At 39.3% G+C, this 25,837-nt stretch overlaps 1 pseudogene; it reads right to left on the bottom strand.

The window, feature by feature from the left end:
• Positions 1-18,754: 18,754 nt before the first annotated feature.
• Positions 18,755-21,801, bottom strand: LOC100851236 (uncharacterized protein CXorf66 homolog; annotated as a pseudogene).
• Positions 21,802-25,837: the final 4,036 nt, after the last annotated feature.

The raw sequence follows: 25,837 nt of genomic DNA, 5'->3' as shown, positions 1-25,837 counted from the left end.
TCATCTTCTTCTCGTCCTAGTGTAGCATAATTTCCTCTGTTTGAGCATTAGGTGTTTGTAGCATTTGTAGCTATGTTTCAAACTATGCATTTGTAGCATAGTTTCCTCTGTTTTAAGGTGAGTTTGAGGTCAGCAGGCCTCTCTATAGACCAGTCCAGCATAGGGGCCTTTTGGAAGTGGGAGTTAATCCAAGAGTCAATTTCCCTTCAATTTCACTGGGCATGAGCTAGTTAAGGGTTCCTGATAGAAAGGTCCTTCCATCAAGGTTGGAAACAGTTCCTTGAATTATGTCTTCTTCCAGTCTTGACTGCAGGTCATGTGTGAGGCATCTGATCTTCATCCAAAGATAGATTACTAAGATAAGCTTCAGAAACAACCCTAGAGTGTCCTTTAATAATGCAATTAAATTTTACATTAATATACCCTAAGAACGAAGAACTATTCAGGAAATGAGTCTTAGTAGATACAGACCTCCATCAACAAACTGGGATTTCACATTCATTGAAACATCTTTTTCTACCTAAAATCACTGTCATTTTTACCAAATATAACCAAATTAAGACCTGTTTGTAATATAGATCTGGTTGCAATAAACTTGGCCTGATGATTTATATAACCACAATTGATCATAGAACTTTTGCTTTGTTGAGAGTATAAAAGTCTCAGACTGAAATTTTAAAATAAAACCTTTCAGGGCTAGGAAAGTAATGCCAAAGGTTTATCACAGATTTTGCCTAACAGATCTAAGTGAATTCCTCCCTTCTCAAGGTCTCAGATTCCTTCAAGTTCCTTCAGATTTCTGTACCTGTTAGTGAGATATCCTTCCTAACTTGTATGATAAAGTTACCGGAAACTAAGAGTTTCCAATCTCTGGAGTGTTCAGATAGAGAGAAAAGATAAATTGGTTCAATTTGTTTATAAAATATAATTTTATGAAGTACCATTATAATTAGTCTGAGGGGAAGGTTTTCTTACACCTGGAAAACACAGATTTAACCCAGTAATTTTTCAGATAAAAACCATAAAATTTATAAGCATATTCACCAGTTCATTAGGTCCTTTTGTTAACCTTTGTGAAGTCATCAGGTTTTTCATTAGAATCTTTACCCAGTTCAGAAACTGGTATTTATCCAAAGTCCTTTTTATAAATCTTGAAGAGGAAGTATTTTTGGGAAACTTGGTTAGTGCTATGACAATATTTTGAGATAGTAACTAGAATTATGCCTGATAACATTTTACCCAAACATATCAAAATTTTAGGAACTCCATACAGTTTTTCTAGGATATCTATATTAGTAACATTTACCATACAATATAACCGGAGACTTATTACTTACTTAACAATATTCCCCATGTAATTCTGTATACAAAATGAACCTAATTAGTGTAGTATCTCTCTTTGGAATGTTTCAGGGGCCCTCTGAAGCATCCCGAAGTTAGCTAGAAATCTTCATTAGAATGATTTAGGAAGCTTTGTCAACAAATATCAAAAAGGTTTAGAACACTCAGTCAGATAGGGCTATAGGTCATTGTGAAACAATAGCTGTTCACCTAGCCAAAGTCACAATAAAGAATTTCAGAACAGATCATTTAACAGATAAAGAAATTTAAATCTATTATCAAACACAGACAACTTGAATTTAGCTTTCCTCTCTGTTAAGAGGACACCTTGTATCTGAAGACAGAGAAAAGCTAAATTCAAGTTTTTGCACCAGCGTACTTTACTTAAAAGGTAAACTTAATTAACTTTATTTTAAACTTAGTCCTAACCATATACAAAACTCTTTCCTCATGGTTCACTTTTCACAAACCTTATCACTTTCTGTACCCATTACTGTGTTCTTCCATCCTAAAAAGCCACCTGTAAGTCAGGCTTGCTTCTTTTCCCTTCACAAATTTAATTCGATTCCTCATACATTCTTTACTGAAAACACACTTCCTACTTCCTTTAACCAACCAAGAACTGACTTTTATATTAGCATTTTATAGATTGGTGAGCATAAATACCAGTAATAATTTCTAAAACCTTTGTTTTCTTAGAACATTTTAGGATGGCACCAAACATCATTTCTTTTTAATCCCAAATCTCTTTAGTTTCTCTGTAAGAGGTAATTAGTGTTTAGTAGTAAATGTTTCAAAATCTTTTTATTTATTTTATTTGGAAATTACTTAGCTATTCAACAGACTTCCAACACTTAGTTTAGCAGAACCCTTAGAAGTTCAAGTTACCCCAATCTGGATAGACTATTTTAGACAGACATTGCTACTGCGCTGCTGCTGCTAAGTCCGCTTCTGTCGTGTCCGACTCTGTGCGACCCCATAGACGGCAGCCCACCAGGACCGGTTGTCCCTGGGATTCTCCAGGCAAGAACACTGTAGTGGGTTGCCATTTCCTCCTCCAATGCATGAAAGTGAAAAGTGAAAGGGAAGTCGCTCAGTCGTGTCTGACTCCCAGCGACCCCATGGACTGCAGCCTACCAGGCTCCTCCATCCATAGGATTTTCCAGGCAAGAGTACTGGAGTGGGGTGCCATTGCCTTCTCCTAGACAGACATTATTAAAGCATAATTATTCTTAATAAAGTTTGTCTAAGGCCATATCTCATTTAGATTTTTAGAAGCTTCTTCACTTAGCAAGGTAATTTCCTTGCTGACAAACTTATAACAGATATAATAATATTTAACTTATGTTAAACCTAGGTACAATGAAAATATTCTGCAAATGTTAAGTATTCTTAGAGATGTCTACATTATTTAGATCAAACAAATAAACATTAATATCAGGTATTTGACACTGAATATTTCCCATTTCATATGAATCTGAAATTCAATTAGGTTAATTTCTCTTGTATTTAGAATTATTTGATTTGTAAGTGCTTACTTTTTTTTTTAAGGCCAATTAGATTAGAGCTCATTTACAAACTAATCTCAGCAATCAGCAATATTATAAAAACAAAACAAAAACAAAACCAAAGACACACACTGAGACATACATACATCCAAATAGACAGAAGAGATCCTATAGCTTTGCTGTCCAAACTTCAGTTCAGTTCAGTTCAGTTGCTCAGTTGTGTCCGACTCTTTGCAAACACATGAATCACAGCACACCAGGGCTCCCTGTCCATCACCAACTCCCGGAGTTCACTCAAACTCATGTGCATCGAGTCGGTGATACCATCCAGCCATCTCATCCTCTGTTGCCCACTTCTCCTCCTGCCCAAATCCCTTCCCAGCATCAGAGTCTTTTCCAATGAGTCAACTCTTCGCATGAGGTGGGCCAAAGTGCTGGAGTTTCAGCTTTAGAATCAATCCTTCCAAAGAACACCCAGGAACTGATCTCCTTTAGAATGGACTGGTTGGATCTCCTTTCAGTCCAAGGGACTCTCAAGAGTCTTCTCCAACACCACAGTTCAAAAGCATCAATTCTTCAGTGTTCAGCCTTCTTCATAGTCCAATTCTCACATCCATACATGACCACTGGAAAAACTATAGCCTTGACTAGAACGGACCTTTCTTGGGCAAAGTAATATCTCTGCTTTTCAATCTCTATCTAGGTTGGCCATAACTTTCCTTCCAAGGAGTAAGCGACTTTTAATTTCATGGCTGCAATCACCATCTGCAGTGATTTTGGAGCCCCCAAAATAAAGTCTGACACTGTGTCCAACTGTTTCCCCATCTATTTTCCTGTGAAAGTGATGGGACCCGATGCCATGGTCTTAGTTTTCTGAATGTTGAGCTTTAAGCCAACTTATCCACTCTCCTCTTTCACTTTCATCAAGAGGCTTTTTAGTTCCTCTTCACTTTCTGCCATCATGGTGGTGTCATCTGCATGTCTAAGGTTATTGATATTTCTCCTGGCAATCTTGATTCCAGCTTGTGTTCTTCCAGCCCAGCGTTTCTCATGATGTATTTCTGCCATATAAAGTTAAATAAGCAGAGTGACAATATACAGCCTTGACATACTCCTTTTTCCTATTTGGAATGGTCTGTTTTTCCATGTCCAGTTCTAACTGTTGCTTCCTGACCTGCATATAGGTTTCTCAAGAGGCAGGTCAGGTGGTGTGATGTTCCCATCTCTTTCAGAATTTTTCCACAGTTTATTGTGATCCACACAGTCAAAGGCTTTGGCATAGTCAATAAAGCAGAAATAAATGTTTTTCTGGAACTCTCTTACTTTTTCGATGATCCATCAGATGTTGGCAATTTGATCTGTTGTTTCCTCTGCCTTATCTGTTAAGGCTTAGGTATGGTCAATTACATTCTCTAACCCCATTGAAGGCACACATACACACAAGCTGCTAAATGGTCATACTAGTAGAATACAGATCTTTGACCCATTGAGATCATACCAGTGCTAGATTGGTTAGGGTTACCTCTAAGTTGTTAACATGTATGACCTTAAATTAATGGGAATCCCAGGCTACAACCTTCGTATCCAACCCTGTAGATGTGAAAGCCATAAATTAGTGCCACCAAAATCCACTGAGTTCCATACCAACCGCTCTCTCTAAGGGTAATAATAGACATAATTCATAAAGCACCGAGCCTTAATTACCAGGTTGATCATTTCTGGTAAGATTTAACCCTTACCAACATAGAGGAGCTTTTAGACTTAAATGACCATAGCCTGCTGTTAACCATGTAGATCCACCCCATAACTGTGGGATTTTTTCCTTTTCATAGATGAGAGGTTAATTTTTTTATTGAGACTTAGCTCATCACTCCAATTGAGTTTAAGTAGTCATGTATGGATGTGAGAGTTGGACTGTGAAGAAAGCTGAGCGCTGAAGAATTGATGCTTTTGAATTGTGGTGTTGGAGAAGACTCTTGAGAGTCCCATGGACTGCAAGGAGATCCAACAGCCCTGGATGTTCTTTGGAAGGACTGATGCTAAAATTGAAACTCCAGTACTTTTGCCACATCATGCAAAGAGTTGACTCATTGGGAAAAGACTCTGATGCTGGGAGGGACTGTGGGCAGGAGGAACAGGGGACGACAGAGGATGAGATGTCCTGGATGGCATCACTGACTCGATGCACGTGAGTTTGAGTGAACTCCAGGAGTTGGTGATGGGCAGGGAGGCCTGGCGTGCTGCAATTCATGGGTCTCAAAGAGTCGGACACGAACTGAGCGACTGTACCAAACTGAACTGAAGAGAAAACTTAATCTATGGCCAGGATCATAGCAGGTATTATTAATTGGCCAGGTGAGAGAATCCCATCTAGTAATATCATGAAGATAGAACAGGACTGAACACTCATCTAAAATAAATTTCCTAGTGGGTATCCCTAGAGAACAAAAATTCACCAAGGTAATCCAGAAGTACTAGACACAGGAAATTGGCCACAACGTGAACAATTGGATTGCATTTTAAACTGGCATAGAATCGTGTCCATGATAGAAAAAATTTGATTGATAGGCATAGGTCTAAGGAATCAAGAAAACATTATAAATGATCATAAAGTCAAGATCAGCATCTTGGGCAAGCTGTCTGCTTCTGATGTCATCTTCTTTCTCGTCCTAGTGTAGCATAATTTCCTCTGTTTGAGCATTAGGTGTTTGTAGCATTTGTAGCTATGTTTCAAAACTATTGCATTTGTAGCATAGTTTCCTCTGTTTTAAGGTGAGTTTGAGGTCAGCAGGCCTCTCTATAGACCAGTCCAGCATAGGGGCCCTTTTGGAAGTGGGAGTTAACCAAGAGTCAATTTCCCTTCAATTTCACTGGGCATGAGCTAGTTAAGGGTTCCTGATAGAAAGGTCCTTCCATCAAGGTTGGAAACAGTTCCTTGAATTATGTCTTCTTCCAGTCTTGACTGCAGGTCATGTGTGAGGCATCTGATCTTCATCCAAAGATAGATTACTAAGATAAGCTTCAGAAACAACCCTAGAGTGTCCTTTAATAATGCAATTAAATTTTACATTAATATACCCTAAGAACGAAGAACTATTCAGGAAATGAGTCTTAGTAGATACAGACCTCCATCAACAAACTGGGATTTCACATTCATTGAAACATCTTTTTCTACCTAAAATCACTGTCATTTTTACCAAATATAACCAAATTAAGACCTGTTTGTAATATAGATCTGGTTGCAATAAACTTGGCCTGATGATTTATATAACCACAATTGATCATAGAACTTTTGCTTTGTTGAGAGTATAAAAGTCTCAGACTGAAATTTTAAAATAAAACCTTTCAGGGCTAGGAAAGTAATGCCAAAGGTTTATCACAGATTTTGCCTAACAGATCTAAGTGAATTCCTCCCTTCTCAAGGTCTCAGATTCCTTCAAGTTCCTTCAGATTTCTGTACCTGTTAGTGAGATATCCTTCCTAACTTGTATGATAAAGTTACCGGAAACTAAGAGTTTCCAATCTCTGGAGTGTTCAGATAGAGAGAAAAGATAAATTGGTTCAATTTGTTTATAAAATATAATTTTATGAAAGTACCATTATAATTAGTCTGAGGGGAAGGTTTTTCTTACACCTGGAAAACACAGATTTAACCCAGTAATTTTTCAGATAAAAACCATAAAATTTATAAGCATATTCACCAGTTCATTAGGTCCTTTTGTTAACCTTTGTGAAGTCATCAGGTTTTTCATTAGAATCTTTACCCAGTTCAGAAACTGGTATTTATCCCAAAGTCCTTTTTATAAATCTTGAAGAGGAAGTATTTTTGGGAAACTTGGTTAGTGCTATGACAATATTTTGAGATAGTAACTAGAATTATGCCTGATAACATTTTACCCAAACATATCAAAATTTTAGGAACTCCATACAGTTTTTCTAGGATATCTATATTAGTAACATTTACCATACAATATAACCGGAGACTTATTACTTACTTAACAATATTCCCCATGTAATTCTGTATACAAAATGAACCTAATTAGTGTAGTATCTCTCTTTGGAATGTTTCAGGGGCCCTCTGAAGCATCCCGAAGTTAGCTAGAAATCTTCATTAGAATGATTTAGGAAGCTTTGTCAACAAATATCAAAAAGGTTTAGAACACTCAGTCAGATAGGGCTATAGGTCATTGTGAAACAATAGCTGTTCACCTAGCCAAAGTCACAATAAAGAATTTCAGAACAGATCATTTAACAGATAAAGAAATTTAAATCTATTATCAAACACAGACAACTTGAATTTAGCTTTCCTCTCTGTTAAGAGGACACCTTGTATCTGAAGACAGAGAAAAGCTAAATTCAAGTTTTTGCACCAGCGTACTTTACTTAAAAGGTAAACTTAATTAACTTTATTTTAAACTTAGTCCTAACCATATACAAAACTCTTTCCTCATGGTTCACTTTTCACAAACCTTATCACTTTCTGTACCCATTACTGTGTTCTTCCATCCTAAAAAGCCACCTGTAAGTCAGGCTTGCTTCCTTTTCCCTTCACAAAATTTAATTCGATTCCTCATACATTCTTTACTGAAAACACACTTCCTACTTCCTTTAACCAACCAAGAACTGACTTTTATATTAGCATTTTATAGATTGGTGAGCATAAATACCAGTAATAATTTCTAAAACCTTTGTTTTCTTAGAACATTTTAGGATGGCACCAAACATCATTTCTTTTTAATCCCAAATCTCTTTAGTTTCTCTGTAAGAGGTAATTAGTGTTTAGTAGTAAATGTTTCAAAATCTTTTTATTTATTTTATTTGGAAATTACTTAGCTATTCAACAGACTTCCAACACTTAGTTTAGCAGAACCCTTAGAAGTTCAAGTTACCCCAATCTGGATAGACTATTTTAGACAGACATTGCTACTGCTGCTGCTGCTAAGTCGCTTCTGTCGTGTCCGACTCTGTGCGACCCCATAGACGGCAGCCCACCAGGCCCGGTTGTCCCTGGGATTCTCCAGGCAAGAACACTGTAGTGGGTTGCCATTTCCTCCTCCAATGCATGAAAGTGAAAAGTGAAAGTGAAGTCGCTCAGTCGTGTCTGACTCCCAGCGACCCCATGGACTGCAGCCTACCAGGCTCCTCCATCCATAGGATTTTCCAGGCAAGAGTACTGGAGTGGGGTGCCATTGCCTTCTCCTAGACAGACATTATTAAAGCATAATTATTCTTAATAAAGTTTGTCTAAGGCCATATCTCATTTAGATTTTTTAGAAGCTTCTTCACTTAGCAAGGTAATTTCCTTGCTGACAAACTTATAACAGATATAATAATATTTAACTTATGTTAAACCTAGGTACAATGAAAATATTCTGCAAATGTTAAGTATTCTTAGAGATGTCTACATTATTTAGATCAACAAATAAACATTAATATCAGGTATTTGACACTGAATATTTCCCATTTCATATGAATCTGAAATTCAATTAGGTTAATTTCTCTTGTATTTAGAATTATTTGATTTGTAAGTGCTTACTTTTTTTTTTAAGGCCAATTAGATTAGAGCTCATTTACAAACTAATCTCAGCAATCAGCAATATTATAAAAAACAAAACAAAACAAAACCAAAGACACACACTGAGACATACATACATCCAAATAGACAGAAGAGATCCTATAGCTTTGCTGTCCAAACTTCAGTTCAGTTCAGTTCAGTTGCTCAGTTGTGTCCGACTCTTTGCAAACACATGAATCACAGCACACCAGGGCTCCCTGTCCATCACCAACTCCCGGAGTTCACTCAAACTCATGTGCATCGAGTCGGTGATACCATCCAGCCATCTCATCCTCTGTTGTCCCCTTCTCCTCCTGCCCCAAATCCCTCCCAGCATCAGAGTCTTTTCCAATGAGTCAACTCTTCGCATGAGGTGGCCAAAGTGCTGGAGTTTCAGCTTTAGAATCAATCCTTCCAAAGAACACCCAGGACTGATCTCCTTTAGAATGGACTGGTTGGATCTCCTTTCAGTCCAAGGGACTCTCAAGAGTCTTCTCCAACACCACAGTTCAAAAGCATCAATTCTTCAGTGTTCAGCCTTCTTCATAGTCCAATTCTCACATCCATACATGACCACTGGAAAAACTATAGCCTTGACTAGACGGACCTTTCTTGGCAAAGTAATATCTCTGCTTTTCAATACTCTATCTAGGTTGGCCATAACTTTCCTTCCAAGGAGTAAGCGACTTTTAATTTCATGGCTGCAATCACCATCTGCAGTGATTTTGGAGCCCCCCAAAATAAAGTCTGACACTGTGTCCACTGTTTCCCCATCTATTTCCCATGAAGTGATGGGACCCAATGCCATGATCTTAGTTTTCTGAATGTTGAGTTTTAAGCCAACTTTTCCAGTCTCCTCTTTCACTTTCATCAAGAAGCTTTTTAGTTCCTCTTCACTTTCTGCCATCAGGGTGGTGTCATCTGCATATCTGAGGTTACTAATATTTCTCCGGACAGTCTTGATTCCAGCTTGCGCTTCTTCCAGCCCAGCGTTTCTCATGATGTACTCCACATAAAATTTAAATAAGCAGAGTGACAATATACAGCCTTGAACATACTCCTTTTTCCTATTGGAACTGGTCTGTTGGTTTCATGTCCTGTTCTAACTGTTGCTTCCTGACCTGCATATCGGTGTTCTCAAGAGGCAGGTCAGGTGGTGTGATTTTCCCATGTCTTTCAGAATTTTCCACAGTTTATTGTGATCCACACAGTCAAAGGCTTTGGCATAGTCAATAAAGCAGAAATAGATGTTTTTCTGAACTCTCTTGCTTTTCCATGATCCAGTGGATATTGGCAATTGATCCTGGTATCCTCTGCCTTTTTTTAAAACCAGCTTGAACATCTGGATGTTCATGGTTCACATACTGCTGAAGACTGCTTGGAGAGTTTTCAGCATTACTTTACTAGTGTGTGAGATGAGTGCAATTGTGCGGTAGTTTGAGCATTCTTTGGCATTGCCTTTCTTTGGGATTGGAATGAAAACTGACTTTTTCCAGTCCTGTGGCCACTGGCTGAGTTTTCCAAATTTGCTGGCATATAGAGTGTAGCACTTTCACAGCATCGTCTTTCAGGATTTTGGAATAGCTCAACTGGAATTCCATCACCTCCACCAGCTTTGTTCGTAGTGATGCTTTCTAAGGCCCACTTGACTTTTACATTCCAGGATGTCTGGCTCTAGGTCAGTGATCACACCATTGTGATTATCTGGGTTGTGAAGATCTTTTTTGTACAGTTCTTCTGTGTATTCTTGCCCCTCTTCTTAATGTCTTCTGCTTCTGTTAGGTTCATACCATTTTCTGTCCTTTATCAGCCCATCTTTGCATGAATGTTCCTTAGTATCTCTAGTTTTCTTGCAGAGATCTCTAGTCTTTCCCATTCTGATGTTTTCCTCTATTTCTTTGCATGATTGCTGAGGAAGGTTTTCTTATTTCTCCTTGCTATTCCTTGGAACTCTGCATTCAGATACTTATATCTTTCCTTTTCTCCTTTGCTTTTTGCTTCTGTTCTTTTTACAGCTATTTGTAAGGCCTCCCCAGAGAGTCATTTTGCTTTTCTGCATTTCTTTTCCAAGGGGATGCTCTTGATCCCTGTCTCCTGTACAATGTCACGTACCTCCATCCATAGTTCATCAGGCACTCTATCAGATCTAGTCCCTTAAATCTATTTCTCACTTCCACTGTATAATCATAAGGGATTTGATTTAGGTATACCTGAATGGTCTAGTGGTTTTCCCTACTTTCTTCAATTTAAGTCTGAATTTGGCAATAAAGTGTTCATGATCTGAGCCAGAGTCAGCTCCCAGTCTTGTTTTTGCTGACTGTATAGAGCTTGTCCATCTTTGACTTCAAAGAATATAATCAATCTGATTTTGGTGTTGACCATCTGGTGATGTCCATGTGTAGAGTCTTCTCTTGTGTTGTTGGAAGAGAGTGTTTGCTATGACCAGTGTGTTCCCTTGGCAAAACTCTATTAGCCTTTGCCCTGCTTCATTCTGTACTCCAAGGCCAAATTTGCCTGTTACCTCAGGTGTTTCTTGACTTCCTACTTTTTCATTCCAGTCCCCTATAATGAAAAGGACATCTTTGTTGGGTGTTAGTTCTTAAAGGTCTTGTAGGTCTTCATAGAACTGTTAACTTCAGCTTCTTCAGCATTACTGGTTGGTGTATAGACTTGGATTACTGTAATATTGAATAAAAAATGGTTGGAGTAAAATTTTAAAAGGCTTTGTTCCCCTTTTTGTTCCTTTTGCATTCAGGAATTAGATATCATCTAGATAAGTGATCCAGAGAGCTTTGGTCAAAAGGTATCAGTTCAGTTCAGTCCCTCAGTCGTGTCTGACTCTTTGTGACCCCATGAACTGCAGCATGCCAGGCCTCCCTGTCCATCACCAACTCCTGGAGTTACCCAAACTCATGTCCATTGAGTCAGTGATGCAATCCAACCGTCTCATCCTCTGTCATCCCCTTCTCCTCCTGCCCTCAATCTTTCCCAGCATCAGGGTCTTTTCTAATGAGTCAGCTCTTTGCATCAGGTGGCCAAAGTATTGGAGCTTCAGCTTCAACATCAGTCCTTCCAATGAACACCCAGGACTGATCTCCTTTAGAGTGTACTGGTTGGATCTCCTAGCAATCCAAGGGACTCTCAAGAGTCTTCTCCAACACCACAGTTCAAAAGCATTAGTTCTTCACCACTCAGCTTTCTTTAAAGTCCAGCTTTTACATCCATACATGACTACTGGAAAAACCAGAGCTTTGACTAGACAGACCTTTGTTGACAAAGTAATGTCTCTGCTTTTTAATATGCTGTCTAGGTTGGTCATAACTTTTCTTCCAAGGAGTAAGTATTTTAATTGCATGGCTGCAGTCAGCATGTGCAGTGATTTTGGAGCCCCCCAAAATAAAGTCAGCCACTGTTTCCACTGTTTCCCCATCTATTTGCCATGAAGTGATGGGACCAGATGCCATGATCTTAGTTTTCTGAATGTTGAGCTTTAAGCCAACTTTTTCACTCTCCTCTTTCACTTTCATTAAGAGGCTCTTTAGTTCTTCTTCACTTTCTGCCATAAGGGTGGTGTCATCTGCATATCTGAGGTTATTGATATTTCTCCTGGCAATCTTGATTCCAGCTTGTGTTTCTTCCAGTCCAGCGTTTCTCGTGATGTACTCTACATATAAGCTAAATAAGCAGGGTAAGAATATACAGTGAAAACATACAATATACCTCCTAAATGTATAGGAGAAGTTATTTCCTCAGGGCAAGAATTCTTAAAGAGATAATTTTTTCTTCATGCTTCCTCTGGAGTGTAAAGAATATTGTGACCACATTGTCAAAAATTGTACCTTTTATTTTGTGACCATAGTCTTACAGCCAAAATTTAGACCAACTAGACCAAATTAGTACTCAACTTGGCACTGAAAACAAGGGCAGATTAGTCCCAGCAGGGATTGTCCCTCTGGGGAAGTAGGGGCCTTAGTTTGATCAGCCCCAGGCTGTTGATTACAGGAGGAAGTCCTGGACATTAGGGAACTTCAGTTCATTTTCCTATCCTATGTCAATAAAGATATAATATATTTAGGCCACTTTTCTTGTCATTGGATCATAGCTGTAGATTGACCAGTCATTTAAAAAATTTTCCCAAGGGGTTTCCAGGTTGGGTATGGAACCTTAGAGTAAGCAATACACATATTAGCTTGAACAGTTTGTACCAGATGTCTGTGCACTCAAACCAAACCAACAGATGAAACCAAACCAGAACTTCACCAGCCAGGAGTCACATTCCAAATGAAACAAAAGGCAAAGAGATGCTCAGAAATCAAAAGCCAAGTGGCAAGAGTGCCCCTAAAAGGTGGTAAAGTGATGCCAGAAATCAAAAACCAAATGCCATAAATGTCAAACGTGACTCCCCAGTTCCACTAGACCTGTGACCTGGCAAAGTCAGTGCTAGCAGCCTTTTTAGTTCTGATAGATTCAAGCAATTTCTTGTTGATTTTCTGTGAAGAAGTTACTCTATCATTTCCTGTTTCAGAAGCTTCTAGAAACCAGTCAAAGTAAGCATGCCAACCTTTTCAAATTGTGCACGCAAAAAAATATATCAATTTTGGAATATCAAAAGAACCCCAATTTGGCCATTTTAAGTTGAGATCTCCTTCAGTATAATTTCTCCAATTAACTTGTAATTGCAAGTATGAGCTCCGTATGTATTGTACATGAATCTGGCTGCAGTGTTAGTCATACGCTGGTCTTTCTGACACCCCTTTGTTTCTGTTTTTGAGAGATTCTGTTTCCCATTTTAAGCTGAATTTGTCAGGGAGAAAACTCACTAGTGAACTTGTGTAGTGGGCCCATGTGCTTCTTGTGAGCTTAACTTCTCCAGGAGTCACCCCAGACTCGTTTCAGCTTGTCTCATGTGTTTCGGATTCTGTCTCCAGCAATCTAAGACCACCATGGCTGCTCAGGTCCTGAATGGCCAGTTCTCATGTGTGACCCCCGAATGAGCAAGTGTTTTAATTAATGTGTGGGTTTCCCTATGGGACCACTGCATGGTATGAGGAGTAGGCCTGAACCACTCCCATAAATTTCTCAGTCACCCAAGAAAACCAAAATGGCCAGGAGGAGTCTTGTCCTTTTTCTTTAGAGCAAAGCTCTCATGTATTTTCCTCACTTTTATCCTGACAAATTCTATAAAGGCAGTCAAATTGAGGGAAAGTGTCAGATCAGCCTCTTACTTAACCACTCAGCCAAGACCATTCAGTCCCCTACAATGGAGTGACCTCAGCATCTTTCAGTCAAGACCTGGGTATTCCTCGATTTTTTTCTAATCAATCCCCCCTACCCAGTACCTTTCCACTGGGTGGGCAATTCTCCTGGCATCTTTCATCTGGCCCCTCACCCAGTATCTTTTGACTGGGTGAGAATTCCTCAGTATCTTTCTACTGAGCCCCACTCACTGTCTAGACCATGAGTGGCTATGCCCCAGATGTTTCACCTGGGCCCACTCCACCCCAGTATCTTTCCTACTGGGTAACCTGCTCCACCACCAAATAAAACTCAGAATCTCAACCAACATGGGAGATTCAAGAACAAGGAGAGACTTACCCAAATTCATCTGCACTCCCTGAGGATCCAGATGGGTGCAAGGGGCCATAGCTGGTACCACAGCTCTGGTTCCTTGTGGAGTCCAGTCAAAGAAGGGAAGTCCACTCGGGGTTGCTTCACCGGTCGTCATAACTATCGACTAAAAGAAGGTGTACAAGTTGAGAGTTGCGAGTTAAGTTTTATTTGGGGCAAAATGAGGACTGCAGCCTGGGGAGGCTGTACATCTATTTTTTGGTTTACACCTGTACTTGGGAAACTAGAGTAACAGGCAAGTTGGGCTTTAGAGTACAAAATGAAGCAGGGTAAAAGCTAACAGAGTTATGCCAAGAGAATGCACTGGTCATAGCAAACACTCTCTTCCAACATCATAAGACTCTACACATGGACATCAGCAGATGGTCAATACCAAAATCAGATTGATTATATTCTTTGCAGCCAAATATCGAGAAGCTCTATACAGTGAGGAGAATCAAGACCAGGAGCTGACTGTGTCTCAGATCATGAAGTCCTTATTCCAAAATTCAGACTTAAGTTGAAGAAAGTGGGGAAAACCACTAGACCATTCAGGTATGACCTAAATCAAATCCCTTTCGATTATACAGTGGAAGTGACAAATAGATTCAAGGGATCAGATCTGATAGACAGAGTGCCTGAAGAACTATGGATGGAGGTTCATAACATTGTACAGGAGGCTGTGATCAAAACCATCTGCAAGGATAAGAAATGCAAAAAGGCAAAATGGTTGTCTGAGGAGGCCTTAGAAATAGCTGAGAAAAGAAGAGAAGTATCAGGCTAAGGAGAAAAGGAAAGGATATATCCCTCTGAATGCAGAGTTGCAAAGAAGAGCAAGGAGAGATAATAAAGCCTTTCTAAGTGATCAATGTAAAGAAAGAGAGGAAAACAATAGAATGGGAAAGGTTAGAGATCTCTTCAAGAAAATCAGAGATACCAAGGGAACATTTCATGCAAAGATGGGTACAATAAAGGACAGAAATTATATGGACTTACAGAAGCTGAAGATATTAAGAAGAGGCGGCAAGAATACACAAAAGAACTATATAAGAGTATTGACTATGCCAAAGGCTTTGACTGTGTGGATCACAATAAACTGTGGAAAATTCTGAAAGAGATGGGAATACCAGACTACCTGACCTACCTCTTGAGAAACCTGTATGCAGTTCAGGAAGCAAACAGTTAGAACTGGACATGGAAGGAAAGGATACATCAAGGCTGTATATTGTCACCTCTGCTTATTTAACTTCTATGCAGAGTACATCATGTGAAATGCTGGGCTGGATGAAGCACAAGCCCAAATCAAGATTGCTGGCATAAATATCAGTTACCTCAGATATGCAGATGACACCACACTTATGGCAAAAAGCAAAGAGGAACTAAGAGCCTCTTGATGAAAGTGAAAGAGGAGAGTGAAAAAGCTGGCTTAAACTAAACATTCAAAAAACGAAGATCATGGCATCTGGTCCCATCAGTTCAGTTCAAGTTCATTTCAGTCGCTCAGTTGTGTCCAACTCTATACAACCCCATGGACTGCAGTGCGCCATCTTCCCTGTCCATCACCAACTCCCAGAGCTTTCTCACACTCATGTCCATTGAATCAGTGATGCTATTCAACCATCTCACCCTCAGTCATTCCCTTCTCCTGCTTCAATCTTTGCCAGCATCAGGGTCTTTTCCGGTCCCATCACTTCATGGCAAATAGAGAGGGAAACAATGGAAACAGTGACAGATTTTATTTTCTTGCACTCCAAAATCACTGCAAAAGATGACTGCAGTCATGAAATTCAAAACTCTCACTCCTTGGAAGAAAAGCTATGACAACTAGACAGCATATTAAAAAGCAGAGACATTGCCGAGAATGGTCAGTCTGGTCAAAGCTAAGGTTTCTCCAGTAGTCATGTATTGATGTGAGAGTCGGACCATAAAGAAAGTTGAGTGCTGAAGAATTGATGCTTTTTCATCTGTGGTGTTGGAGAAGACTCTTGAGAGTCCCTTGGACTGCAAGGAGATCAAACCAGTCAATCCTAAAGGAAATCAACCCTGAATATTTATTAGAAGGGCTGATAATGAAGCTGAAGCTCCAACACTTTGGCCACCTGATGAGAAGAACTGACTCACTGGAAAGCCGCCTGATGATGGGAAAGATTGAAGGCGGGAGGAGAAGGGGACGACAGAGATGAGATGGTTGGGTGGCATCACCAACGTGATGGACATGAGTTTGAGTAGGTTCCAGGAGTTGGTGACAGACAAGGAAGCCTGGTGTGCTGCAGTCCATGGGGTAATATAGAGTCAGACATGACTGGGCTACTTAACTGAACTGAAGTGAATTTGGAAAACTATAGGACATTGATTGAAGAAACTGATGACACAAACAGATGGAATGATATACTGTGCTCATGGAGTTAAAGAATTACTATCATTAAAATGACCACACTTCCTGGGCAATCTACAGATTCAATGCAATCCCTATCAAAGTACCAATGGCATTTTTCACAAATCTAGAACAAATATTTTGTTCATCTACCTTTGTAAACAAAATGACCTCATGCTGACCTATATACATCCAGGACCCAAAGCTATAAAATAAAAAAATAGGGAATTCCCTGGTGGTCCAGAATCCAGTGGTTAACCCTCATTTCTTTCACTTCCGTGGGACAGGATTTGCTCCCTGTTTGGGGAATTAAGATCCCACAAATTGTGTGGTGTGGCCATGAAACCCCCCACAAAATACAAGAAAAAAATAGATATAAAAATTTAAAAATGTTTTAAGTAAAAAATAAAATAAAATATACAAATACATTTTAAAATGTTAAAACATTAAAATAAAAATGCTTTGCAGTGGCGCTGATCATCATTCAAATCTTGGCTGTGGAGTCAGATGGCCCTCACATCAAATTCCTGCTTAAATGTAAACGTAGGTAGGTCATTTCAGCATTTTGTGACTTTAGATTGTTAATCTGTCAAATGACAAAAACAGTACAATTTAGTAATTAATACAGTGTCCTTTATTTGAGAGAAAACAATCCATGAGTTAGGGGGTGCACAGTGCCTCACAAGCAGTGGAACACTCTTTACAGAGGGGCTTTTAGCAAGAATGGGTATTACAGAGCATTAAGAGAGCAATGTAGAAATAAGGCATGATTGGCTAAGAGGTCAAGGATTTCCTGATAAGGCTAGTAGGTCTATTTTCTAGGTAAGATAAGCTAGCAAAATGTTGAATTGGGTGGTTGTGATTAATGTATTTAGGTTTCCTAGACAGTAAGGTGTTTCCTAGACAGTAAGGTGTTTTCCTGTGAGTGTGGGCTGACATGGGTTTCAATTTGCTTGTGGGGCCACTCCGGCTGCCTCCATTTTGTGAGTCCCAATATGCAAATTTCCTTTATCAGTGGGAAATGATGCCTGTCTCTTCTTTCAGATTTGTTATGAAGCCAAAATAGCCATAAATTTCCTGATTACTTTAAAGCTATAGGAATAAATGATATTAACAAAAAGAAACGATAAGAATTTATTTTTATTAGATCATCAGCACTTAGCCAAACTATGATCTTGAAGGCTGCACGTTAGTCAACCTGCCGTCTTTCTGAATCCCGGTTTACATCTGCAAGAATGTTGACTAATTGTGGCCCATCCGTGACAATCAGGTTATGGTTTGAGGAGTCATCATTCACTTGCATTAACTGTTACTGACCTGTCTCTCTCCCACAATCTTTGATCTGTATCCTTGCCAGTGTCTCTCAGACATTGCCTGTCATTTTGGGATCTGCTTCATGATCAGTTTCTAGGCCATTGCCCTCAAGTGTTTTCATATATCTGGTTACTCATCTGTCTCTAGCTGAGACAATATTTTTAGAAATCTGTCAATCTTCAAGTAACTTCTTGATTGCACTCTTGTTCTAAGTCAAAGCAAGTTCCCCAACTAGATTCACAAAGCTCCTTCTGGACTTTAGCATGCCATAAATAAGAACTGGCATGGTCAAATAAATACTTTTTTAAAAGGAAATGACTATCAGGAATTTCCACAATGCACCAGAACCAAGTACACAGAGCCATTTCCGCCACACACTGGGCACCACAGAAAGACAGTCTTAAATTCTGAGGACACTATGTCGAAATTAAAAAAAAAAATAGTTGGACTGAGACTTCAGTTGAGGGCTAATCCAAGGGAAAGAGGAGCCCAGGGTACCCATCTTGCAATACCTTTCTATATTTGTGTGTGTTTGATTATGGTTCCCATCCAACTGTGTGCCTGTGTCCAACTCTTTTTGACTCCATGGACTATAGCACTTTAGGCTCCTCTGTCCATGGAATTTCCCAGCAAGTATACTGGAGTGAGTTGCTATTTCCTCCCCAAAGGATCTTCCTGACCCAGGGATTGAACTCAGGTATCCGGCATTGGCAGGCGGATTCTTTACCACTGCACCAGCTGGGAAGCCCATCAAGTGACCAGATCTACACTGTTGTTGTTGTTCAGTCACTAAGTCTTGTCCAACTCTTTGCAACCACATGGACTGCAGCACGCCAGGCTTCCCTGTCCCTCACCATCTCCTGGAGTTTTCCCAAGCAGATCTAAGATACCTCCAAAACAGATTTCTATATCTAAAATGCAATAATAATTACAAAAAAATCAGTTGTTATGTCACACATTTATTTACTATTTTCAAGTAAATTGCCTTTGAGATGGATAGATCTAATCTCAGTAGTGATGAGATTTCTTCTACCAGGTTCTTAAATATGGTGAGAATATAATAGTTGTTAGAAGTTTGCTTCTTCTACATAGGTGGTCCTTTTTTTTTTTTTCCCATGAGGCCTTAAATTATTTTGGGAGGTTTTATAGATGGTTTCCTTGCATTTTATATTGCACATAATAGTCGCCTCCTTGTCACTTTCATCATCACTGTTACATGTGAAATGGCTATCATTCATGCTGCCCATACAGTGCATTATCTTGGGCCTGTCTTGTGAAATGACTTGTAAGAGTGCTTCAGTTCACGTGAAAAATCTGGAACTAGAACATGCTTCATATTCCTTTCTGAAATATGAGTGATGAATGGCTCAGAAGAAGCACTGCAAACAAGGCATATTTCCTTGTAGCACTGACAAAAATTCACTGGTTGAGGCCTAGATAATATTTCTGCACTACCTTCACTAGCTGGGCTTTTTGGTTATGATGTCTCGAAGTTTGGTCAGTTTCACTACATTTGATTGCTCAGGGACACTTTGACTCTTTGCATAGGGTGGAGAAGTTTTGGTTGGCTTGACCAGACATTGTAGACTTGATGGCCAAGTTGGCGTGATGGCCTTTCTTTGGATAGGATGGACTGACCTGGCTTGACCTGATATGCTTATGGGCATGAGCCCCCCTATGTGCCTTTTTTTGGACTGCGTGTTCTATGCAATTTTTCTGGGGGAGTGATCCTAACTCTGTTTTGTGAGTTGATGACTTGGATGGGTTTTTTTGACTTGAGGGCCTGACTAACTTTTTTGCTCTTAAAGGTACAGAGGCTTTTTGTCGACTTGAGGGCCGAGATGAATTATCTAATACTAGACAGCACAGATTGTTTTTCTGGATTGCCTGGACCAGCAGTCAGTGACTTGGAGTCAGTGAATGATATTTTAGATGATGTGGATGATGCCTCGGTGATGCCTTCTTCCTTGACCCTGAAAATACAGAAGATTTGGAGTATGACAATTTAAATCAGGAGAGTATTCCTGCTATCACTGGAAAACATGGACTATTGTGTCAGTTTAGACTTCTGGTTTTTTTTTTGGCTCTAGCAGGAAAATTGAACACAGTAAGAATTGAAGTGTGGTGAAAACCATGACTCAGGTTACAGATTTGAACTTGTGTTGAATGCTTTTTTCTTTTTCTTAATTTTGCTGTTTCAACCACAATAGATAACCATATAGTCATGTATGGAATGCCACAAACTTGTTTCAAATCTACTGTTGAGAGGGAGAGAAAGAATTTTATCTATTCCAGAAATTAAACTTTTTCTAAAAAAGCCACAAGTTGATATGCAACTGGAGGCACAAATGTCACAACTTGTCACATAAAAAAGTCTTAGACTACATTGATTGTTTTCCTATCATATTTGCACCATTAAATTTTGTAACCATGCTTATTTATCCTCACAAGATTACTCTAAAACCAAAGGAATAGAACAGTGGTATATTTGGGTCACCAGTTCTTGGATTGGGAAATTTTTAGGGACCCAGTATGTCAGAGCCAGCCTGATCCTCCTATATGAAAGGCAGGGACTAGGGGTCACTTAACACCATTAATCAATTTTCATGTTATTACATCTTAAATGATAATTATTTCAAAATGTGTTACCATCTTTGGAATGCAGAGACCCAACTCTTCTCTCTCCCCTGAGAAGATTTTAATTCTGTCTTATTTAGATAGCCATTCCTCTTTTTCTAGACTCAATTTTAGAATGAATCAACTGAACCATGAATAGGGAGATAGTTTTGGCTAAAGTTGATAATGTACTTGAGATCATTTAAGAGCTTCATTTAAGTGAACATATCCAACCCACAAGATGTTGGTAGCTCTTTTGAAGTCTAAAGTTAATGTTAAGTAACCACAACAACAGTGAACCAGTCTACGTGTATGTGCATGCATGTGTGCAGGCACAGGCATGCATGCACACATCCCCCCCCCCCAACTCCTGCCCCTTGTATTTTTAATTCATAGGTGTAAGACTTATGTGGCTGCTTGGGAGTTATAGGTGAAGAAACCCAGTGTGCACCCCTCACCCCACCCTTTTATTTTTAATTCAGAGGTGTAAGACTTACATTATTGCTCTATGGGATTCCTCACCCACACAGATATACTGAATAAAGAAATAACACCTGATAACAAAGCGATGATGAGTATAAACAGTTAGGAACAATGAGTAGATATTGTCTTATTCCCTGCATTCTGCCCTTGCTTGGATTCAGCATGTGTAGATACTGTGAAAGAAAATGTATCATCAGAACATGTGCTACGTAACCAAGTTTGCTTCCATTTTGATGGGGTTTTGTTACTATAGGTAAAAGTCAAATCTCATCATTTATTTCTTTAAACATGATGTGTCCACTGTCATTTTCCTCCCTCTGTCACGTCCCCAGCCAGCCACAGTCTAGAAGCCAAATCTTGGAGCTATGTCTGGCTAATCAGTATAATTACCTAGGTTACCCTGCATTGTGGCTTGTTCAACTCATGGCCTAGGTTTTTGAGTGTGTGAATTCACTTGAGTGTTGATGTGTGTGTGAATGTGTATGTTGGGAAAGAGGATGGTACAAGAAAAAAAAGTTCTTGAAACGTAGTATGTGTTAGGTACCATGCTAGATTCACTCACATAGAATTTTCTAAATTGGCTTGTGGGAGTGGGGGCAGGTGTTGGTGGATTAGGTGGGGAAGGGGAATGAAAGGGGACAATATGGCTGTACTCTTTATGTTTCTATGGTGTTTGGAAGTTTTACACGAAAGTAAAACTCTCAGATGTTGTCCTAGAAATTCTTGAAGACCTACTCATAGTAACCTAGAAGAAACAGCAGATTTCTTAAACACAGCTAGATTGTCTAATTAAGTACTTGAATATATTTAAAATAATAGATCATAATTTCTCACTTTTAAGGTTAGGGACATACCTGCAGTAGCAGATCCATTGCTTTCATTTCTATCTAAACAACTACTTGTCCAAATTGATAAAAGGAGGACATAAATGAAGAGATTCATGTCCAGGACCTTGTTGATAGGTTTCATTTGCCAAGGAAAATACTGAATTTAATATGGCTCAGCTTGTTTTAGGGGGCTATGACTTCATAATCATTCTATGTCATATCCTGACAGCATAATCTCACCATGGAGAGGCATGAGCTCCTGTATACAAATATTGATGAAAAGACTTTTAATCACTTATTTCTCCATTACATCAAATATTCTGTCAAATTTGAATCAAAAAGTTTGAGACATTATTAAGCACAGAAGGCAGAGAAAATGGGTTAGCTCTAGATACTGAAGAACTACTTTTCTTTATTAAATGTTAAGCAGGTACTTTACAGCCCTATAGTAGTTACTGTGTGTGATAGAGGTTAAACACACAAGGAGCTACGTCACATCCAAGGAGCGGCAGCTGCGTGGACGCAGGAGGGCGAGGAGGAGCTACTCCACCTTCAAGGTCAAGAGGGGCGGCCGTGAGGAGACAACCCTCGTCCAAAGTAAGGAGCAGCGGCTGCGCTTTGCTGGAGCAGCTGTGAAGACATACTCCACGTCCAAGGTAAGAGAAACCCAAGGAAGATGGTAGGTGTTGGGAGAGGGCATCATAGGGCAGACACACTGAAACCATAATCACAGAAAACTAGCCAATCTGATCACATGGACCATAGCCTTGTCTAACTCAATGAAACTAAGCCATGCTGCGTGGGGCCACCCAAGATGGGAGGGTCATGGTGGAGAGGTCTGACAGAATGTGGTCCACTGGAGAAGGGAATGGCAAACCACTTCAGTATTCTTGCCTTGAGAACCCCATGAACAGTATGAAAATGCAAAATGATAAGATACTGAAAGGGGAACTCCCTGGGTCGGTAGGTACCCAATATGCTACTGGAGATCAGTGGAGAAATAACTGCAGAAAGAATGAAGGGATGTAGCCAAAGCAAAAAGAATACCCAGCTGTGAATGTGACTGGTGATAGAAGCAAGGTCCAATGCTATAAAGAGCAATATTGCATAGGAACCTGGAATGTCAGGTCCATGAATGAAGGCAAATCAGAAGTGGGTCAAACAGGACATGGCAAGAGTGAATGTAAACATTCTAGGAATCAGTGAACTAAAATGGACTGGAAATGGGTGAATTTAACTCAGATGACCATTATATCTACTACTGTGGGCAGGAATCCCTTAGAAGAAATGGAATAGCCATCATGGTCAACAACAGAGTCCGAAATGCACTATTTGGATGCAATCTCAAAAACAACAGAATGATCTCTGTTCGTTTCCAAGGCAAACCATTCAATATCATGGTAATCCAAGTCTATGCCCCAACCAGTAATGCTGAAGAAGCTGAAGTTGAACGGTTCTATGAAGACCTACAACACCTTTTAGAACTAACACCCCCAAAAGATGTCCTTTTCATTATAGGGGACTGGAATGAAAAAGTAGGAAGTCAAGAAACACCTGGGGTAACAGGCAAATTTGGCCTTGGAGTACGGAATGGAGCAGGGCAAAGGCTAATAGAGTTTTGCCAAGGGAACGCACTGGTCATAGCAAACACCATCTTCCAACAACACAAGAGAAGACTCTACACATGGACATCACCAGATGGTCAACACCGAAATCAGATTGATTATATTCTTTGCAGCCAAAGATGGAGAAGCTCTATACAGTCAGCAAAAAACAAGACTGGGAGCTGACTGTGGCTCAGATCATGAACTCCTTGTTGCCAAATTCCAGACTTAAGTTGAAGAAAGTAGGGAAAACCACTAGACCATTCAGGTATGACCTAAATCAAATCCCTTATGATTATACAGTGGAAGTGAGAAATAGATTTAAGGGACTAGATCTGATAGACAGAGTGCCTGATGAACTATGGTTGGAGGTTTGTGACATTGTACAGGAGACAGGGATCAAGACCATCCCCGTGGAAAAGAAATGCAAAAAAGCAAAATGGCTGTCTGGGGAAGCCTTACAAATAGCTGTGAAAAGAACAGAAGTGAAAAGCAAAGGAGAAAAGGAAAGATATAGTCATCTGAATGCAGAGTTCCAAGAAATAGCAAGGAGAGATAAGAAAGCCTTCTCAGCGATCAGTGCAAAGCAATAGAAAAAAGAACAGAATGAGAAAGACTAGAGATCTCTTAAAGAAATTAGAGATACCAAGGGAACATTTCATGCAAGGATGGGCTTGATAAAGACAGAAATTGGAATGGCCTAACAGAGGCAGAAGATATTAAGAAGAGATGGCAAGAATACACAGAAGAAACTGTACAAAAAAGATCTTCATGACCCAGATAATCACCGATGGTGTGATCAACTCACCTAGAGCCAGACATCCTGGAATGTGAAGTCAAGTGGGCCTTAGAAAGCATCACTACGAACAAAGCTGGTGGAGGTGATGGAATTCCAGTTGAGCTCTTTCAAATCCTGAAAGATGATGCTGTGAAAAGTGCATCTTTTCATGTGTTTGTTAGCCATCTGTATGTCTTCTTCGCAAGAAATGTCTGTTTAGTTCTTTGGCCCATTTTTTGATTGGGTCATTTATTTTTCTGGAATTGAGCTGCAGGAGTTGCTTGTATATTTTTGAAGATTAATTCTTTGTCAGTTGCTTCATTTGCTTTTGTTTTCTCCTATTCTGAAGGCTGTCTTTTCACCTTGCTTAGAGTTTCAGTTGTTATGCAGAAGCTTTTAATTTTAATTAGGTCCCATTTGTTTATTTTTGCTTTTATTTCCAATATTCTGGGAGGTGGGTCATAGAGGATCCTGCTGTGATTTATGTTGGAGAGTGTTTTGCCTATTTCTCCTCTAGGAGTTTTATAGTTCTGGTCTTACTTTTAGATAGTTAATCCATTTTGAGTTTATTCTTGTGTATGGTGTTAGAAAGTGTTCTAGTTTATTCTTTTACAAGTGGTTTGACCAGTTTTCCCAGCAGTACTTGTTAAAGAGACTGTCTTTTAATCCATTGTATATACTTGCCTCCTTTGTCAAAGATAAGGTGTCCATAGGTGCATGGATTTATCTCTGGGCTTTCTATTTTGTTCCATTGATCTATATTTCTGTCTTTGTGCCAGTACCATACTGTCTTGATGACTGTGGCCTTTGTAGTAGAGCCTAAAGTCAGGCAGGTTGATTCCTCCAGTTCCATTCTTCTTTCTCAAGATAGCTTTGGCTATTCGAGGTTTTTGTATTTCCATACAAATTGTGAAATTATTTGTTCTAGCTCTGTGAAAAATACCGTTGGTAGCACGAGAGGGATTGCATTGAATCTATAGATTGCTTTGGGTAGTACACTCATTTTCACTATATTGATTCTTCTGATCCATGAACATGGTATATTTCTCCATCTATTAGTGTCCTCTTTGATTTCTTCACCAGTGTTTATAGTTTTCTATATATAGGTCTTTAGTTTCTTTAGGTAGATATATTCCTAAGTATTTTTTTCTTTTCATTGCAATGGTGAATGGGCTTGTTTCCTTAATTTCTCTTTCTGTTTTCTCATTGTTAGTGTATAGGAATGCAAGGGATTCTGTGTGCTAATTTTGTATCCTGCAACTTTACTATATTCATCGATTAACTCTAGTAATTTCTGGCGGAGTCTTTTAGGGTTTTCTATGTAGAGGATCTTGTCATCTGCAAACAGCGAGAGTTTTACTTCTTCTTTTCCAATTTGGATTCCTTTTATTTCTTTTTCTGCTTTGATGGCTGTGGCCAAATCTTCCAGAACTATGTTGAATAGTAGTGGTGAAATTGGGTACCTTTGTCTTGTTCCCTGACTTTAGGGGAAATGCTTTCAATTTTCACCATTGAGGATAATGTTTGCTGTGCGTTTGTCATATATAGCTTTTTATTATATTGAGGTATGTTCCTTCTATTCCTACTTTCTGGAGGTTTTTTTTTTTATCATAAATGGATGTTGAATTTTGTCAAAGGCTTTCTCTGCATCTATTGAGATAATCATATGGCTTTTATTTTTCAATTTGCTAATGTGGTGTATTACATTGATTGATTTGTGGATATTGAAGAATCCTTGCATCCCTGGGAAAAAGCCCACTTGGTCATAGTGTTTGATCTTTTAAATGTGTTGTTGGATACTGATTGCTAGAATTTTGTTAAGGATTTTTGC

This window comes from Bos taurus, unplaced genomic scaffold (genome assembly GCF_002263795.3).
Source record: "Bos taurus isolate L1 Dominette 01449 registration number 42190680 breed Hereford unplaced genomic scaffold, ARS-UCD2.0 Super-Scaffold_1723_ScbfJmS_2085, whole genome shotgun sequence".
NCBI classification, from domain to species: Eukaryota; Metazoa; Chordata; class Mammalia; order Artiodactyla; family Bovidae; genus Bos; species Bos taurus.
Note: the sequence above shows the minus strand (reverse complement) of the source record. Positions and strands in the feature narration are given on the sequence as shown.